Here is a 10,321-nt window from a genome sequence, read left to right as displayed (position 1 = left end):
ATGCTGCTGTGTAAAGAGGACAGGCTTGGTGAATTCTGCTGCGTGTGTGCGTGTGTGTGTGTGTTTGCGTGTCTGTGTGAGTACATGCCACAAGCTGATATCATTCATTAAACATGTAAATGAGTTTCCCACGACGAGCCTGGTGCTTTCTTCTCTTCCCGAAGTTGCTTATCACCTGTGGCACACACCAGGACGTGTGTGTGATTGATCGCCGACGGCCCGATTTCAAGGTCTGTCCTCCGAGCCACTGGGATTGGGACGCCTGGCCAACCTCCGCAGCCATTGATTAATGCTGTCTGCCTGTGATTGGTGCTCCCTGGTCAAGAGAGGGGATTGAAATGGATGGTGAAGACAGAACTTCTTTTCCTCAATAAGAAAAAGTAAAGTGCGTGGAGGGTTCGGTTCCACGCTCAAGAAGAAATCCGACCCAGCATGCTTACAGAGGCTTAAGAAGAGAGCCACCCTTAAGCAATTCTGCCCTGTGATTCTTTTTTTTTTTTGTTGTTTTTGTGCTGCAAAATCCAATAATTTGCCCGGAAGGAAAATGGGTGGATTTACCAAGTCAAACTGACCCGACCGACCCGTAAAATGAGAAAATCTGGGGAGGCGTTCGGTAAACACCGCTACACGTTTTTCATCAACCCCTGCTGGGTGTTTCATATACTCCTGCGGGGCCGCGCCCTCTCAAGTCTCTCGATTTCTCTAATAGGTAACAGAGCTCCCCCTCTGCCACCTGCTCATACGGCAAGGAACCAACATGCATCCCGCAGTTTCATAAATCTGTGCAGTATCTCCCACTTTTTACTCAAAGGAAAGAAAATGGGGATTACAATCTTATTTCCACAACTCAAGGGCAGAAATGGGTGCAACTTTAGGGCAAATGTGCTTCGCCACTTTGAACACCCGTGTTTGTTTGTTTGCTTTTCCAGATTTTGTGGTGGAGGCTGCAGAGGAGCTCTGACACATGACAGTGTGTCATAAAGTCCAGTCAAGGATTGTTCCTCCTACCGGAGATGTTTTTTCCAGCTGAGGCAATAAATATGTTGGAGGCAATAAATATGGTTGTACCAGGTATGTATTGTATATCATGATTTGAAATGTTTCAAACTATTTTTCAGTCATTTGTATACCATCAGACGGGCCAAGAAAAAGTGGATAATTGTCTCCTTGTCCCAAATCCACTTCTGAATCTGAAAGTTTAAAAAGGTAAAATGGTTTAATAAAGCTGCTATGTAGCTGTAATTAATGCCTTAGAATACAATTCCTATTAGATTAGGTCCAAAGTGTTTAACCATTTAAGTTTGGCTGAATATTTAGTAACACATTTCTTTATAGTATGATAAATTGTAGACCAACCTTCTTAATGGGGTGAAATCTGAAGTTAACTCGCCCTTCAAAAGAACTAAGGCTGCATATTTTCAGTCATTGTCCTTATAGAAGATGTCAAAATATCATGTATACTCCAGTTTATCCTTTCCTTTCCCTCTTGAAGTAAGTAAATACATGTATGTATCGATATATTACAGCTCACTGAAGCTTGAAAGCATGCCAATAACATTATGCTGCCTACATGATGTTTTGCAGCAGGGATCATGTTCGCATGATGCTGTGTGGAGTCAGGTCTCCCATTCAGGCCAAAAAGGAAATACAGGGTCTTATCAGGCCACAGAATCCTCAGCAGAGCAGAAAGATGCAGAATATGCCATAAACATTTCTGCTGTCACATTACTTCAGGATGGAGAAAGGCACTGTGTAAATTTTGTGTCAGATTTAATGAGAAACTGTGATATTTTACACCATAGATGCCAGTTTCTTGCCCTTTTTTTGGGGCAGTGGTGGCCTAGCGGTTAAGGTAATCAGAAGGTTGCCGTTTCGATTCCCAATCCGCCAAGGCGCCACCGTCCCCACACACTGCTCCCCCGGGCGCCTGTCATGGCTGCCCAATGCTCACAAAGGGTGATGGTTAAAACACCACATTTCGTGGTGTCACCATGTGCTGTGCTGTGTATGACAATCACTTCACTTTCACTAAATGCACTAACATGTAATATTTTGGCTTATCATTAGCTAATATAATAGTGATCATAGATACTTAAGAATGGATGAAGTGCCTGCTAATTGATATTTAATTAATAGATAATTTGTTAAAATGAAAGGGTTAACAGTAATTGCAGATGCTTGCTAATTTGAAAGACCAATTCTGGTGTCCTGTCTTAATTTTAGTTTTTGTCTAGTCTTTGCCTCACACTGTCATTTTAATTTTTACTAGAATTAGGCACATCCAGACTCATTTTAGTCTAGTCACGTTTCAGTCGACTACAAGTCTGAACATTTAGTCGTCTTTTAGTCAGATTCATCCATGACTATTTTAGTCTACAGTCGTGGCCTAAAGTTTTGAGGATGACACAAATACTGGTTTTAACAAAGATTGCTGATTCAGTGTTTTTAAATCTTTTTGTTTCTATGGTGTATTTTATAAGTTCCAAAGGCTTTTATTGACAATTACATCAAGTTAATGCAAAGAGTCAATATTTGCAGTGTTGGCATTTTTTTTTTCATTGTCACGACAATAAGGCGGAACAGGGAAATGAGCGTGTGTAGGAAGAAACGATAACCCCAGTGCAGAGAGGCGCAAGGAGGTCAGCGAATTTACACTGCTTTGATCTACGAACGTGGAAATGACGTGAGCAGCAACATCCACGGATGTTGACAAAAATAACAAGACAAGACAAGAAAAAAACAGGACTGAACAGAAAAAAACAGGCAGGAGAAGAACTAAAAGGATCGGTCTTACTTTGGCTGGTAGGACGAGGATCGGTCGAGTCTTTTGCAGGAAAACAGCAAATAATGACTGAGCAATCTGAGCAATAGGAGTCGCATCGCCTCGTACCGGGCATCTTTATACAATCAGACACAGGTGAATACGGTCAGGAAACATTACACAGGACAAACATGAAACTCCGGTCCGGATCCCCGCTCCAGTCAGTCCCTGGCCGGCCCCGCTGAATGGCCGATGTAATAAAATTACTGTGTGACTGGATTGGAGCCACAAGAAACAGAAATACTGCAAAATATCAAACGTGAGGAAATAATATATCTTCTTGATTTCATCAACAAAAATTAAGAGACGTTTTAGAGTAGTTTTTATTTTGTGAACCACATTTAGTGTCGTTTTTATTTGTCAACATTGCATGTTAGAGTTATGATCACATGACCAGCATTCACATTTCAGTAATCTCATAAATGTTAATATATGAAGATATATCGTGAAAACAACCCTACTGTAGTCAACTGAAATTGAATTAGGAGGTCTTGCTGGGGTTCTTGCTGAGGTACTGAAAATTGTTTGCACATACTATTCTGAAGGTTTGTGCAGGAGTTTATGTCTGGGTTCTTTGAATATCCATATGTAAACAGTGTCTATTAGACTAAGACAGATTGCCTGTGAAAACAACGAATGCCTTGCAGGCCGGAGTTGAGCCATCATGAAAGGGCTGATAGACGAAGCGTAATCCATCTTGGGGTGTAGACCATCCATCAGAGAACAGGGCAACTTGGAGGAATAAAAGAGGAGCCCCATATACCAGAATGGATCGTTTGGCATGAGGCAACCAGGCTGAGTGTGTGTGTGTGTGTGTGTGTGTGTGTGTGTGTTCAAGGTCACCTGTTCTTGCCAGTGTGCTACATACAGTATTACAGTCTTGCAGTAGCGCTACACCTTTTCCATCTGTCGCAGAGATACATTTATTCTCCCAGAGGATGTGTATCACTGCCCAATAATCATAGCCATTCAGCACAGCTATGTGAACTTGACCTCCCATGAGGCACAGCTTATCTTTGCTCGGTTCACCGCCAGTATTTTCTGCAGAACAAGTGGACCGCGTGCTGGTCCAGCAAGACAGCACTCCAGACGATGCAGGGATACATACATATTGAGTCACTGGCAAATACACAAAGAGTTAAAACCTCATCAACCCGACAAATATAGAGCAGTGGTTCACAATGGTTCCAAACATGGTGGTCTGGCTCCTTTGTTTCTGAGGCATGATGAGAATTGGGATGGCATGGGCCTGGACTGTTCAAATGACAACTTCTTCACACAGAATCTAATCCACCAACTATTTGTTCCCCGATACCTGGAGGAGCTGAGTATGCTGGAAATTTCCATTTGGAATTCCATTCACCTCCCCACTGAAAGCCACTGCTCGTCATTCTGCCAGTGTTGAAACACACGACAGTGTAATTTATTAGGTTTGTGACAGTGGAGTTCAGTATATAAGTTATTAGCAGGAAGAAAGACAAATTAATTCTTCATGATGGTATGTTTCCAAATATGGAATCAGCACACATTCATATTAATGCTAGCTTGCAATGTCCTGTAACGTACACATGCAGTTGTTAATGTTTCATGTAGGTTTTCATGCATGTACCACTTAATGGTTTAAATAAGTAAGCAGCGGTCGGGTGTTTCGTTCTGTGGGCTGAATTCTTTTCATACACACTCTGGAGAGCACTATTATAATGTCAAGAAAATAATAATCCAAAGAGCATTAAATATTCTTTACATACTGATTAATACTGCATTAATAGCACTAATTTAAATCTTGTTTCTGAGACAACACTGAGAAATGCAGCTACTTGTACGTTAAGTTGTTTTAAAACATACCTTGACTGTAAAATCTGGGACAATGCATTGTTTCTACAAAATTAAGCCTAATGCGCCTGCTATCTGCACTAAGGATAAAATGTATTTTAACAGAGTTTGACACAGTTTGTCACTTAGGCAACCAAGAATAATGTGAGGTTGTTTTAGAATTTCTTATTACCACCAACCTTATTGCAACCGCACCGCACAGGGCAGAGAGGACTCAACTCAGGGATTTAATAACACATTGCACATGGCAAAAGAACAGAAACGGGTGATAGAAATAATGCACGCACATGGTCCAGAAACACACAGGAACATATTATATTATTATATTATTATTATTATAACATATTACAGGTTATAAGGAACAAGGAAATTAGGCAGACAAACACCAGGAAAACCTGGCCTGGAGTGTTGGGTAATGTTTGGCTCATGAAACTTATGTTAAGTGTTTATTTTCATTTGTTAGAGCCCTCACATTTTCATTATGTCATAGGGCCTGTGCCTCATCCTGTGGCATTACTGAAGCTCACGTCTTTAAATAGCTAATAGACTTCATTAACAACATAATTAAAAATACACTTACATACAATAATTAAATTGATAAAAATAATGAAATGTAACAATTAAGTCTATGACTGGTGACATGCTGATAACAAGTGATTCGCAGCCATATTTGAAGGCTCAGCCAATCTGATTTGAGAACAAAACTACCCATTTAAACTACAATTTAAACAGTTCTATGAGAAACCTTATAATTCTTAAACTGAATCTCATTCTATCGCCAAGCTCCTTACTGCAATTGAACATTCAACCCACACAATATATCAGATTCACCTCTCACCCTCGGTGCTCACTTAATCAGTATGCATGCATTAGGACCTTGAACACATTACCAAAGTATGGGGTGATAGGGGTTATTAATTGATTATGCTCATTAGAAGTGTCATTAGGTTGGGTCCCCCTGTGTTCACACTCGGAGAACAGATGCTGATATGTGATTTTTTTTAAACGTGATGAATATTGCCAGTGGTATTCAGCCGCTGTCTCAGTCCCATATATATTGCTATTAGCATGAGGGGAGGCATTAAAGACGACTGAAGGTTTATGTAACAAGCCTTTCACTAACGTGAAATATTAAAATACTGTAATAAGGGAAGGACCCAAGTGCAGATAAGTGTCACTTTGTCTATTTTTCACAATGGACAAACAAATATATAGGATAAAGATTGGGAAATGGGGAAAAGGAAGGATCGGACACACCGCTCTCCTACATTCAGGAACTAGACCTGAAGACACAAGACATGATATGGTTAAGGACTCAGAGTCACACTGACTCTGATCAAGACAAGAAATGAAACCCACACTGAGGAGCATAACAGACGTCTCTGTGTTTGCACAGTTTGTGGTTCAACACGAGAACCAAGAGCACTGATGCAGGCAAACCTGCATACTGGGGAAAGTTAGGTGTGGGGGATTTAAAAGGGTGAGAACGAGAGCAGGTTGCCACAAACTCATTTGTTCATTTTGTCCTGACCTCGCCTTTTTGGATTGCCCTCTTGTCTCGTGTTTGCCTTCAATGTTGCCGATCCATTCTTCCGTCCACGACCACGATTCCAGCCCAGCATCTGACATTGTATCCAACCCCGATAACTTCCAGGCCTGCCGTCCACAAGTTCTGCCAGCTGCTAATACGCCCCATGCAGGTAACTGAGAGTGCATTCTGTCATCTTAATAACATTTTATTTTTTTAATATATTTTCTATTTAATAAATAATATATATATATTTTTTTATTATATTGTTTTATCATGTTGAGTTTATCCTATTTAATATTAGATTTTTCTTTTAATATCTCGCCTTCCATAGTTCTTGTTTTCTTGATGGTTAATTTGTTCGATTGAACTGTTTATAGTGGCTGTCACTCTCTCCTATGGTTCCCCTGGTAATCGTTTACTTCCTGTTTTGACAAGTTGATCAAGAATGGGTGGCAATTAGTTGAGTAGAATAATCAGGGTTGTGTTTTCAAAAGCATGGGAAGAGCAACGATATAATTAAGCATTAAATGCACCTCAAAGCCATGCTTGATCTTCAAGCTATATAGATCAGGCCCATGAGCTAGTTTACATGCCATCAAGTAGATAACCTGAGGCTCAGATTAGATCCGACTGAGGAGTGTTGCTCACAAAGGATGGGATGACAGAGAAGTGAATTTGTTGCAAGGGAGGGAGAGAGAGTAGGTGAGAGGAGAGAGAGGCACTCCACAGTAACCAGCCTCTCAGGAGGGAATGATCACCTTTCCTCTCTTGCAGCGCCCCAGAAAATGTGCTTGTGCACTCTAGCATGCGGTCTGCTGGAGACTGGCGCCAGACTGTCCATGGTCTGCTGGGAGAGACACTATTCCTGAGTAATAGATGGATAGATGGATAAATGGACAGATCATCTTGGATTGGAAAGAGTGCATTTGTGATGTCTAGTGGGTAAGACACTTACCTATAAACCAGAACACCCAGGTTCAGACCCCCACTTACTACCATTTGTGTCCCTGATCAAGACACAAGTCTCCAGGGGGACTGTCTCTGTAAATGTTGATTGTCAGTCACCATGGATAAGTGCATCAGATAAATGCCGTAAATTAAAATCAAATGAAATTAAATGTCTGTGCCCACTACAGAAGTCATATACACAGGATGAGATGCCGCAGGCGATATAAAAATGGATGAGAACAGGACTCAGGTGAGACAGGTTACAAACAATCACTTACACAAAGAAATTAAGGCTGTCCTCAGTCTTGTATGTTGTTGCAGCCACCTAATTGATGAAGGCCGCCAGGGCCAGAATTTGATAGGTCCATGCACTACACTTGCAAATGTATTTAAAGGGAATTTGACAGCCATAAAATCCCATTATCTAAATTCTTGGGGTGAAATAATTACACACCAACAGTATTTAGTTCATCCTCTCCAAGGTATATGCACTGTAACTAGCAAACAGTCCTTTCTTGTTTTTGTCTGTTTATTTCTGTAAATCCCAAAGATGCATTTTATGTGACATTAGTGAACATGGCCCAAGTGCTACGTTTGGTTTAACCCTGCAAAATGTGGGCTGTTAGAATCTGGTCCGAGGAGAATTGCATCTTTGATTCTGATGAAACAAAAAAAAAATTGCATTTCCTGATGTACAAGAAGCTATCTGAGGTTATATGGAAAAGCACATTTGTGTGCACTTGGTTAATGGCCTGAACTGAGCCAAGCCACTCGTATGTGAAAGCGACATATGCTGTCTGTTCATTTGAATTCGTTGCTCGTCTACATGTGTAAGATTGGGGGCACATCACTTGGCTGGCCAACCAAGCAGGCGACACATAAACACAGGGTCATGCAGATCCAGCGCAGTGGTGGGTAAATTCTTCCAGAAGCCTCCATGGCCCTCGATACTGAGGAGAAGATGCGGTGCAGTTGGTGCTGAACCACAGAAAGAAGCCGAGGTTGTAAAGAAAATCCATCAACTTTAATGTTTAAAGTCCACTTAGATCACCTCCAAATGCAGTCCTGACTCACCCTCCATAACCAGTAGTACCTTCATTATTCAGCAGCACAGAAACTACATAATGTGCAATGCTGCTTTAGCCATTACTACATGCTTATTTTTAGTGCTTATTTTTATTTTATTTTTATTTATTCTCATAAATGTATGTCAGTCTCTCAGTCTCTCTGTGTACTTGTTGTATGTCTTGTACATACATTGTCTGTACATTGTATGTCTTTCTCTCTGTGCATTGTAGCATAAGCAATTTCCTTCAGGATTAATACAGTTTTGGGATTCTGATTCTGAAACTAGCAGCCCTGAAGGTGGAAGGCACACATGTTCATCACCTGGATCATCCGTGAGTCTTAAACATCTTATATCCGGGTTAAGAATTAAAGTAAAAATGCTTAATGTTTTAAATGAAGAAGCAAAACAAATGTTGTCAGCAGCTTTGGCATCTCCCTCTGTATTTCTCCTTCAGCTCAGGTGATGTGAAACATTCTAGCTTAAGAGTTAAAATCTGTACAGGCCAAAAGTTTGGACACACCTTCTATTTTCATGACCATTTTTATTGGTAGATTCTCACTGAAGGCATCAAAACTATGAATGAACACATGTGGTGTTATGTTCTTAACAAAAAGTGGAGACCTGGACTCCACAGTCACTGGACCTGAACCCAATCGAGATGGTTTAGGGTGAACTGGAGTGAAGGCAAAGGGGCCAACAAGTGCTAAACACCTCTGGAAACTCCTTCAAGACGGTTGGAAAACCATTTCATGTGATGACCTCTTGAAGCTCATCGAGAGAATGCCAAGAGTGTGCAAAGCAGTAACCAGAGCAAAGAAACTAGAATATAAAACCTGTTTTCCGTTATTTCACCTTTTTTTTGTTAAGTATAAGATTTTGTGAGAATCTGCCAATGTAAATGGTCAAAATTAAAGAAAACACATTGAATGAGAAGGTGCGTCCAAACTTTTGGCTTGTACTGTATACGGAACGACGTAAAATCTTTCAGCAACAGCATGAAAAAATGTTAGAAAGCCATTAAAACATGCAGAGTGACTATTATCGCACCAGTGCTGCATGACACATGTAAATGGTGTGTAATGAATGTGAAAGTGGGTGTGTGAGTTAAGCCTCTGGTGTTGTTTGTCCCTGATGCCATTCATTTTGGCCTGACACCTCGCATATGCAGAAAATTCACACACATGTTGATGATCCCAGTGCAAAGAAATGCTATTTTAATGAGGTACAAAAATGGGATGTGTGCGTGTGTGTGTGTTTGCATGTCAGAGGCAGAGACAAGCTTTGCAGCTTTTTAATTAGGAGCCCAGTGGACCTGACCCGCCTCAATGGCCCACTCAGATGTGGGTCTGGATTAATTGGCTCCTTCGTGTGGTCACGGATCTTCATTTTTCATTCCTGCCACCTGAAGTTGGGCGCTCCTTTTAAACTCGAGACAACACAGGAACGCATGGAAGCATGGCCTTGAGACCTCTGAAAGTGGTTGTTATCAAATATCCATTAAAACCTATGAGCTGTGTGTTGAGGTTATAGTGTAGCATCACAGTTTGCATCTTGTCAGTCATTAATTAAAACACTTTTGAAAATGTTCCATCAGAATAGACTACAGGACCCCTTGGCCTTACATGGACATGTCCTCTTCTGGACATGTTTATGCAATGTTACAAAAAATTGAAGTGAAGTGAAACGCACACAACAAAATGTGTCCTCTTTTAACCAATCACCTTGTTGAACAGTGGGCAGCCACGACAGGCGCCTGTTTTGCAGTGTTCAGCGGCACCTTGGCGCTTTTGGGATTTGAACCGACAACCTTCCTATTTTGAGCATAGCTTCCTTACCCACAAAGCCACCTCTGCCTGAGTAAAAATGCATGTACAGGTTAGTCTGACTAAACACTAGGCAAATGAACCTCAATTGCCTCATCAGGCCTTGATCTGGAACTAGCCTCCATTTGTTATATTATAGCTTGAATAAACTGATGTGCAGCCACATCGCTATTTTTAATGGTGTGGTTAGAAGGTGCAAAACATGGTGTCCTTGTCTTTATTTAGTAACTTTCCCCCCTACTTGACTTCCTCTGTAGGGGTGAAGAGTGCAATAAGAAGATCTGCACTTCTGATGC

General features: G+C 41.0%; 1 long non-coding RNA gene across 1 annotated transcript; it reads left to right on the top strand.

The window, feature by feature from the left end:
* Positions 1-7,366: 7,366 nt before the first annotated feature.
* On the top strand, positions 7,367-10,318 carry LOC114784424 (uncharacterized). Its single transcript, XR_003748860.1, has 3 exons — positions 7,367-7,383; positions 8,432-8,533; positions 10,283-10,318. It is a non-coding gene; the product is annotated as an uncharacterized LOC114784424 (long non-coding RNA).
* Positions 10,319-10,321: the final 3 nt, after the last annotated feature.

This window comes from Denticeps clupeoides, chromosome 2 (genome assembly GCF_900700375.1).
Source record: "Denticeps clupeoides chromosome 2, fDenClu1.1, whole genome shotgun sequence".
Lineage (NCBI taxonomy): Eukaryota > Metazoa > Chordata > Actinopteri > Clupeiformes > Denticipitidae > Denticeps > Denticeps clupeoides.
The sequence above is the reverse complement of the archived record's forward strand: the minus strand, read 5'-3'. Positions and strand labels throughout refer to the sequence as shown.